Here is an 8,841-nt window from a genome sequence, read left to right as displayed (position 1 = left end):
GGCTTCACTGATCCTTTTAGTGAAGACATATCACTTTAGTAGCAGGCAGACCCTTAAGCATAAGCCAAACCCAGTATTTTAGGAACTGATATACTCAATGCAAGTAAATTGCATTTTGTCACAGGTTTCTTCTGGCAGAACTTCAACAGCTGTGATAACTAACTTTTCTTGATTCTATCTTTTGAAACCTTCCCTGCCCTTCATAGTATCTTTTTGATTTGTAAGTTTATGGAGTAGTTTCAGTATGGTGTTAGTAGCTTTAATAATTGTTTGTCGCATCTCCCAGACAAGATTGCGACAATATGGATTAAAAAGACTTTTAGAAAAAAAACCTGCAAAGCTAGAATTTGGGAGAAGGAAGGGGCAAATTTGAGAAAATTTCAGATATGTGTTAAAGGGAAATTGCGAAATTCAAGAAAAGAGACTGAAACTGGTTTATATTCTCAGTTTTACTATGAGTAAGAACGCTCGTTCTCAATACATTGCTTTGAGATGCTTCGCTGTATTGACACTTCCATATTGCTGCCTTTTCTCCACCCAACCCGATGAAGTTAACTTAATGATACAGGTTCAGCTGAGAGCTGAAAGACCTATATGAGACAATTATATTGTTATATATGTTACCATTATCTAAGGTGTTCACACAGTATAGTGAAAGTTATTAAATGCAACTTAACCTTGGTTCTGGAAGAAGACTAAATTGGAAAGGGATAAGTCATTCTAAGAAGTTCTTAGAGCTAATGCAAGAGCTGCTTACTAGAGCCTGCTCTTCTTATTCCATCACAGAGAGGCTGCTCTTCTACTGCCGTAGTCCCAGTGTTAAGGACACTGTCTTAGTTTTGATGGCTAGTGCCATCTGCAAACAACAGTTCCATAAAACACCGCTATCCTGGAGGTATCTGGGGCTCGCTTTTCGATATCCAAGGGTGTATTTCTTAGACATCGTAACTCAATAGAATTAAATGGTGAAAAATGGTTTGAAGGTGCTGTAAAAAAAAGAAGCTGGCGTGTCTGAAGGTACGTGACAAGCTTGTATTGTATGCTGGAGTGCACCAGGCAGTGCAATTCTAAACATGGTTACCAGCCTCTGTTAACTCATATAAACAGCTCTTTTCAGTCAGTTCAGAGCAGCTTGTATTAGCAAGCAAAGTTGACTGGCTTTCAGTATAGAGCATACAGCAGTTTTTGAAAATCTTTTGGGAATAAAAGTGTAGGCTTCACAGAGTGTACAAAGTCCCCCAGGACTGCATTTATTTTGTTTCCAAAGTGACTGGTTACTGCAGTGTCCTGCCACCAACGCAGAAACTAGCAATCTGCTGTGGGCAAAGTTACAGAAAAGGTCATCTGTAGATGTCAGAGCAAGTGCCCTGCATCAAAGTAAGTACTCAGTAATTCTCATTAGGAATTTTATCCATAGAGTAAAATACCACAGCAACAAATTATGGGATGCTACTTTTTACTAATGTAGGTACTGTTGTTTGTGTTCTTGTATGTCACTTCAGTTTCTCTGTAACAGTCATGTGACTACATATTTCCTAGAAATGACCAAGTGACTCGTCTATGGCATGCTGAGAGAAGTCCTGTGTAAGTGCCAAGTACATCTTTATTAATGTTAGAAGCGTAATATGGCTTTTGAATCTAAGGGTTATACAATTGCCACTGAAAGCAGGAATCTAAAGTTGAACTGATCATTGAGCTAATTAACACAATATACAAGACAAGAGAAATTAAAAAACTATTTGAGCAGTATGTAGTTAAGTTATGGTTTCATTAATTACATATGCTGAGTATCTCGAAGTGTTCACTGCATATTTGTGCAAGATATTTTACATTTGTTGACTGATAAGAATACCTGATTTTCAAGGGGGTGTTTCCTAAGGGGGTGCTGCTCACTTCTGACATCCTGCATTCATCTTTTCACTCTCCATCTAAGTGTTTCACGATCAGCAGACTGTTGCATCAACCACACTTGTCATCTGTTTCTTACCCTTAACAAGCTTAAAGAGTTGTCCTTGTACATACAAGTTCTCTCAAACATTAAAGAGTAATTGATATGAATCGATCTAAGCAGTTTCACTGTATTTTAGAAATCTCTATACGGGCCATGTTCAAGGTAAGTATATGCAAAGATTCAACAAAATTGTAAAGTAATAAGCAGCATCAGAGAGAGACAATGAATCAAACTAGTACATAAAGTCACATTTTCTGTCTGTGTGTGAATGACAACACTGTGCTCTGCCAGACTGAGCTCCATGTTGGGATTTGTGTTAACCTTCCAGTTACCATGAAGCTAAATCTTACTCTGCAGGGTTTGCAAGTTACTGCTTTGTGTGTGTTTAATAACATCTGCAGCTGTGTGTCCAGTCAAAGCATGCACAGCTGTTAGGTGTTCTATGAAGTATTTAGATCTAGTACTAGAGCTAGTATGTAGATCTACAGGTACGGCCTGGGAACTCTGACCGGCTGACATGTAGCTCTTGCAGGCAACAGCCCTGTGAACTCCCCCGCATCCCTCTCCTGACACTGAGGACAGGGGTGGGAAAAGGGCTTTCACCTCGAGCTCCCGCACACTCCTGCTCACCGTTCAAGAAGCGTTAGCAGGATGGTTTCCCTTGTGAAGTACAAGGTCGGAATCTGACCTGTGGTGAATGCTCACTCAGTTGCTGGCCTCCTGCTACTCGAGAGAGTTTTGCAGTGAATAGTGTGTGTGTGTGCCAGTTAACTGGGTAAACGGTATGTAACTCACACTTCAGAAAAAGAAACACTGTCAATTCATTTCGGTTTTAAGGTTTGAGTCTGTAAATTTCTGCTTGACAGGTCTACAGGTTTTGGTACAGTTGGTAATTTACAATTACACACTTTTAAACTTACTGTGAATGGAAAACATTTCCAGGGGTATTAGTACTCTGCACTAGATCAAGTTTGCACTTAGCTCATCATCGAGTTGGGCTACAAAGTGAAACTGGTGGTTTTCCACATGCATTGCGTGTAGTTAGTGGCAACCTGTGTTTAAAAAAAAAACACCCGAACAAGCGAAAACGAGAAAAATGAAAACTTTGTAGCTTTCTAATAATTTAAAGTGATCTTGGTAATTATTTTTCGACACGACATGCTATAATTCGACATTTTCCAGAAGACAGGAGGCTTTTCAGAGTGATATTCCTCCCCCCCCCCCCCCCCCCCCAGCCATCCGGTAGCTGCGGGACTCACCCACCCGGCACCGAGCCCTTCCACCGCTGCGCTCGGGAAATGCGGAGTGAATCTGCCCTTTGTCGGAGCGGGCAGGGCCGGGGCCGCCTGCAGTTACGCGCCCGGGCGCGCCGCCGGCAGCGGCCTCGGCAGCGGGGCACCCCCCGCCCCCGGCTCTGCCCCGGGCCGCCGCTTCCTCCGCTCTGCGCCCGCAGCGGCGGGGCGGGCGTGCAGGGGGCACTGGCCCCGGCGCCCCACTCGCCGGCAGGCAGATGCGTGAGGGGAGAACAGCGAGGGCAGGAGGAGGCGAGCGCGGAGCGGGGGTTCGTAGCAGCTCCCCTGGCCGCGAGTCACCGTCCCCGCTGTCCCACCCGCCGCCAGGCTTAACGCGCCGCGGCCCCAGCCCTGGGCGGCGAGGAGCAAAGGTAGGGAGCGGGGAGCGGGCGCCGGGGCTCGGCGTGCGGCGGGCAGGGGCCGCCGCTGTCCCGCGCTGCCTGCGCCCCCGCCCCGGGCGGTAGCGGAGGCGCCGCGCCCAGTGCCGCCGCCGCTGTCCCTGCGGTGCCGCCGCCGCCGCCGCTGTCCCCGCGGTGCCGCCCCGCCTTTCCCCGGGCGGCCCGGGGTTACCCCTGGGTACCGACGGGCACCTGCAAAAGCGAGCGAGGGAACGGAGCCCGCTTTTCTCCTCGCCCGAGGCCGGGCAGGCGGGCTCCTCCGCCCCAGCCTCTCCGGTGAGCAGGCGGTGATTGCTGGCCCGGGGCGTGTGTGTGAATTGCGTTACCTTCTGCAAAGGGGTGAACTTTCCTCAGCTTTCGGAGTTTCGTGCGATTCCTCTCACTGGAAGCTTCTGAACGCAGGTTTGCTCGACGGTTTGCTCCAGGGTTAACATAAAGTGGCAGCGTTGTTCAGTGGGGGTTTCGTTTTACGTACTTACAAGCGATATTATGAAGTCTAATTAAGGTTTTAATTTTTTCAAATAATGTTAATTTAAGCATATACTGTCTGTAATGTTTACAGGCGTTTTAAGGTATTTTTCACATACCTTTTCTCTAGGTATGCTTTGCTACAGGTGAGGTGCAAGTGCAACCCTACAAAAGCTCCTAAGCCTTGAAGAGACTACTATTGTGAGCAACCTCCTCGTTTTTCAGATTTGAGCCCTTAATATTGGATCTGAAATACATAAACTAGCTATAGAAACAAATATTAAGGTCTCCAAGTATTCTTAGTCCATAGTTGAAACAGTTACATTTATTATACAGAAAAAGAAACCCTAGCTAAAGTTGTGTAAAGGCTTATACATCTGCATGTTATATTCAAGCTACTTTAACATTCCAGGGCCTGCCATGTGAATTCTGTATGAATCATGTCTTGTTTTTAAATGAATGGAATTTCACACTGAACATGTTCATGGCATATTAAAGCAATATCCACGGCCTGGTTTAAACTAACAAAATCCAGAAAGTTCAGCGTGGAAGCAAGGCATTTATCCTCATTTCACCTCTGTATCCTGGGTTTCTAGACATTTCTCCTCACAAATTACGTAGTTATTCATTGTTTGACCCTTCCAGGTCTTTAGGTTTAGTGAAGTGAGTAAATGCCAGGTGGCTGAGTTCTCTGTTCCCAATTACTTCAGACTTTACACCATGGTAACTCTACTTGTTTCAGAGCTGTTATTCTAGATTTACCTGACTGTAACTGGATACTGAATTTGTTCAATAGCTTCTGTCATATTTTGTGACTTTTGTCAGCTCAAGCCAGGCTTTTAATTCAGGATTTGTATGTAAATTGGATAATGCACAATTTAACTGTTTCTCCTTTTTAATAAGACTTGCAGAATTGGAAGTACAGAAGTAATGTGTTTTTAGTAGAGGCAGGAAACCATAATGCTGTTTTGTGTGGCTAACAGCTATAAACATTCAGTTCTGATGACCTTTTTAGTGGAAATTCTGGTATGACAGAACTAAAAGCTTTAGGGAAACTATTTTATGTGTGCACACATAAATAGCTTTGCACAGTCAAGATGAGGACTTTTAAAATTAAAAAAAAAAGTCCTAAAGAATCCCAGTAATGACATTCTGAAATAGAGACAACTTAAATATAGGAAGCTCGTATTTTCCTCTCTGGTGGCTGGACCTCAGAGGCTTCACAGATTTCTTGCATCTAGCTTCCACTTTGTGTGAGGTGCGCTCCACCATGGTCTAGGACCCCAAGGAAAGTTACAGAAGGCCTGTAGAGAGCTGCAGGGGTTTAGCATGGGACAGAAGATTTACTGTTTCATAAGTCAGGTTCTTGATTTGATCCTGTTCTATATTAATGCATCTTTAGGGATTGTTTAGGTAAAGTTTTTTGCAGCCTAAGAAACTAGAAAGACATATTTTAAGTTATTAAAGTCTGTAAAGGGAAAATGCCCCATCTTTTTATTATACAGAAATTTGATATCCAAGTGATTAGTAATGGATTGGCAAAAACTTACTTAAAGATTGTCACACTACTGTTAAGTGGAAACACATTTGATAATGCTTATTTGAATTACCACTTTTGATAGAAGTATCCTTGTTTTAGAGAAAACATATGGTTTAAGGCCTAATTTTGAACGTGAGACTCAAAGAGCTGTTTGTCATATGAAGGGGAAAGTTAAGGTAAATATACTGAAGTCTCTGCTGAGCTTCAGCCTAATCTAAACGTTATACAAAGGTAAAAAGTGTGTAATAGTGAATTCTGTCAGTACATTTCTTCACCATACTTCTTTTTCATTTATCATTGTTCCAAGTAAATTTCAATTGATACCTCTCATTTAAAGTTTGGAGCATGACAGATTTGCACTGACACACATGCATTACGTAATTTGAAGAGGTGTCCATATGCTGTACCGATTAAGAACAAGCGCAAAAGGGACAGTGTATTTTGGCTGAGAGGACTGAGTCACTCACCAGTTCTTCCAATAGATGTAGCTGGCTGAAGCAGCCCATCGTTTTGTAACGTGCCACTCTATAGTGCATTCAAATAATGTGGAAAGGTTTGAAAGCTGTGAAACTAATCATTCCTGACTAGCAGCTGTGGACATGGTGATAAAAATGTCTTCCTTACGAGAGGTTACAATAAAGACTGCACCTTGGTAATTACCAGATAAAGCAATCTGGCTTGTAGGAATTATAATACGTAAGAGAAAAGTCCACCTCTTATTTTAACATGAGGAAGATTTTGCTCACAACAAGCAGGAGTGAAATTCAAGGGCATTCAATACTTTGATATGGTATAAAGGAACAAAGATGCAGGCATAGGAGTGATTAGAGATACTGCCATGCAACAGGGAAGGTGGCTGGATATTTACTGGGAAGGATGCAGTCAGCTCTGAAGAATTTGAGTTCTCCCTAATTTTACTCCTAGGACTTCAGCCATTCTTTGTGGAGGAAGACACTGATTTAAATGGATGGATCTTGAACAGCTGCCCAACCTTTTTTAGTTTTCTGTACAGAACAGAAGCTTGTAGCTGTAAATTTCATTGCTCCTTTAAACAGAAAGGCTTTTTCATATTTCAGTCTTTTTCTCATGACCATAAAAGAAATAGATTCTGAAATCTTCCTAGTACAAAGTAGTGTATTTACATGTGTTGATGGATTTTAGAAAACACTTGCTCAAGATATAAGTATTTTACCAAATTATTGTTTATTGCTTAAATTTTCAGCCTTGAAAAAGTGGAAAGATTTCTTGAGTATGGAACTACAAGACAAGTTCCCTGTCTTGTCTGTATGCATCTAATAGTCACCTCCTGTGTCATCAAAGACAGATGAGTGAACGTTTCTGTGCCTGGGTTTTGTAGGTATAATGTGGAGAAAAGAATTACAGGGATATTCTGAAGCTTGCTCAAAAAAATGAAACACTGTGTGACGCCTAGTGAATAGAAGCTATGTAAGTTCTTAAAATGTTTACTGGAATTGTATATAGTTTTTTAAGTAATTCCTGTAAAGTTGGGCTAAGCCTTCCTGGTCAAAATACCCAAATGTGAGAGTATCCACTTACATGCAAATCAGCACTTTAGTTATTCTATTTATTTTGCAGACAGTATCAAGACACTATCTTACTTGATATAATTCTAAAAATTAGGTTGCTCTGTAAAATACTTTGGTCATGGTAATCCCACTACAAGTCAAAATTATTGCAAGGATGTCACAGGAGGCAGAATTTGAGTGCTCAGTTGCCTGAGGATAAGTGATACCACTTCTCAAAAGTGGACATTTCCAGGAATATCACATCACTGATCACATGCATCTGTGGGTAGCTGGTTGAGCTTTTTTTGAAAATTCACAGGCTAGCTAGTTAATATTCATCCCTTGATTACATATGTAACAGTGTAAATACTTAGTGACAGAAGAGTTTATAAACTAATTGGAAACTGTGTTTTTCTTTGTCTCACCTTTTCTGATGTCCCAGCCTCTTATGTCCCGAAAGCATGTGTTGTAAATAGATAGATTTCTATTAATGGAATACTGGACTTCTACCAATTAGTCTAAGTGAAACGACCTCCAAGATGCCAAATTTGGGCTAGCTGCTCAAGTGAAGTCAGTTGTTGTTGTTGTTGTTGCCTTTTTTTTTTTTCCATTTTATGACTTAGAAAAATGAGGAATAACATAGTTTGAATATCATTTAATAGCAGAACTGGACATAGGCTACAAGTCTGCTGATTCCCATCCGTGCTGCCTGGATAGTGGGAAAAAAAATGGAAATTTACATCATCTTTCCTAAAAGCCAGTAGAAAAGAGCAAAGTAAATGGATCCAACTGTACAGTCCCACAGGACCTTTAATTGCTAACAGGGATAGCTTATCTGGAGGTGGTTATGATACCCATTCTGCCTCCTGTAGTGGTTTTGCTGTCTATGGAGCAGCAGCCTCGCTGTGCTTTACAGCTAGACGTGTTAAGGTGAAACACCAGGTTGTGATCTGTGGCAGACAGCTGTGGGACAGAAAACCAAACGTATGTCGTACAAACATATATCCTGTATAAGGTATCTCACTGATGACTTTTCACTTCCAAATATTCTCTTCTATGTTTGCAAACACGTATGCGTTTTATTATGCATGTGTTGCTGGTGTGAAAAATGTGTCAAAATTCTTTGCTTCAATTTCTGAGAGTGACTTTAGAACTTAGACTGTTCTTACACTTTCAGCAAAAACCAACCAACAACTGTTACTGTAGATGTCCTGTTGTCAGGGCAAAGAGGTGTTAGTGAGAGTAAAGTATCCACAGGTCTAATGTCTCTTGTATTCTCACCCCACACTTTTAGGTACATTGTAAGCAGATTTTAAGGAAGACCTTGTAATGCAAAATTAACTTTAAAACTGGTATTTTTTCAGTGTGTTGGTTAAGGTGATGCTTTTTTAGGCCTCTGTTGAACAACTGTCTCACTTAAATCTTATCAATGATCCAGTATACACAGAGAGGTGTATTATTCCCACTGATTTTAAAAGATTTAAGAATTGGTAAAGTAGATCTTGGGTTTGTTAATATTCTACGAAAGTTTCTGGAGTGTTTTAGATATTACTCTTTCCAACTTTTATAAAAATAATTTCACAAGACACTTCGAACTCTTTCTGGTTACAGAACCTTTGTTGTTGCAGGTGTTTATTGGGTATTTGTTGTACTACCTTAGCTTATG

The 8,841-nt window shown here is 41.5% G+C and overlaps 1 protein-coding gene across 2 annotated transcripts in view; it reads left to right on the top strand.

The window, feature by feature from the left end:
• The first annotated feature begins 3,405 nt into the window (after positions 1-3,405).
• The window catches only part of RNF144B (ring finger protein 144B), an 88,552-nt gene continuing 83,116 nt past the window's right edge, over positions 3,406-8,841 (top strand). Inside the window, exon 1 of one of the 2 annotated variants that reach the window (XM_068395768.1) lies at positions 3,406-3,614. The gene's annotated coding sequence lies outside the window, so the exon portion shown is untranslated. Of the gene's footprint in view, positions 3,615-3,835; positions 3,918-8,841 lie in introns of those variants that run through there. The other variant, XM_068395770.1, reaches the window with a different exon arrangement.

This window comes from Nyctibius grandis, chromosome 3 (assembly GCF_013368605.1).
Source record: "Nyctibius grandis isolate bNycGra1 chromosome 3, bNycGra1.pri, whole genome shotgun sequence".
Classification (NCBI taxonomy): domain Eukaryota; kingdom Metazoa; phylum Chordata; class Aves; order Nyctibiiformes; family Nyctibiidae; genus Nyctibius; species Nyctibius grandis.
This window is presented reverse-complemented; position numbering and strand designations above follow the sequence as displayed.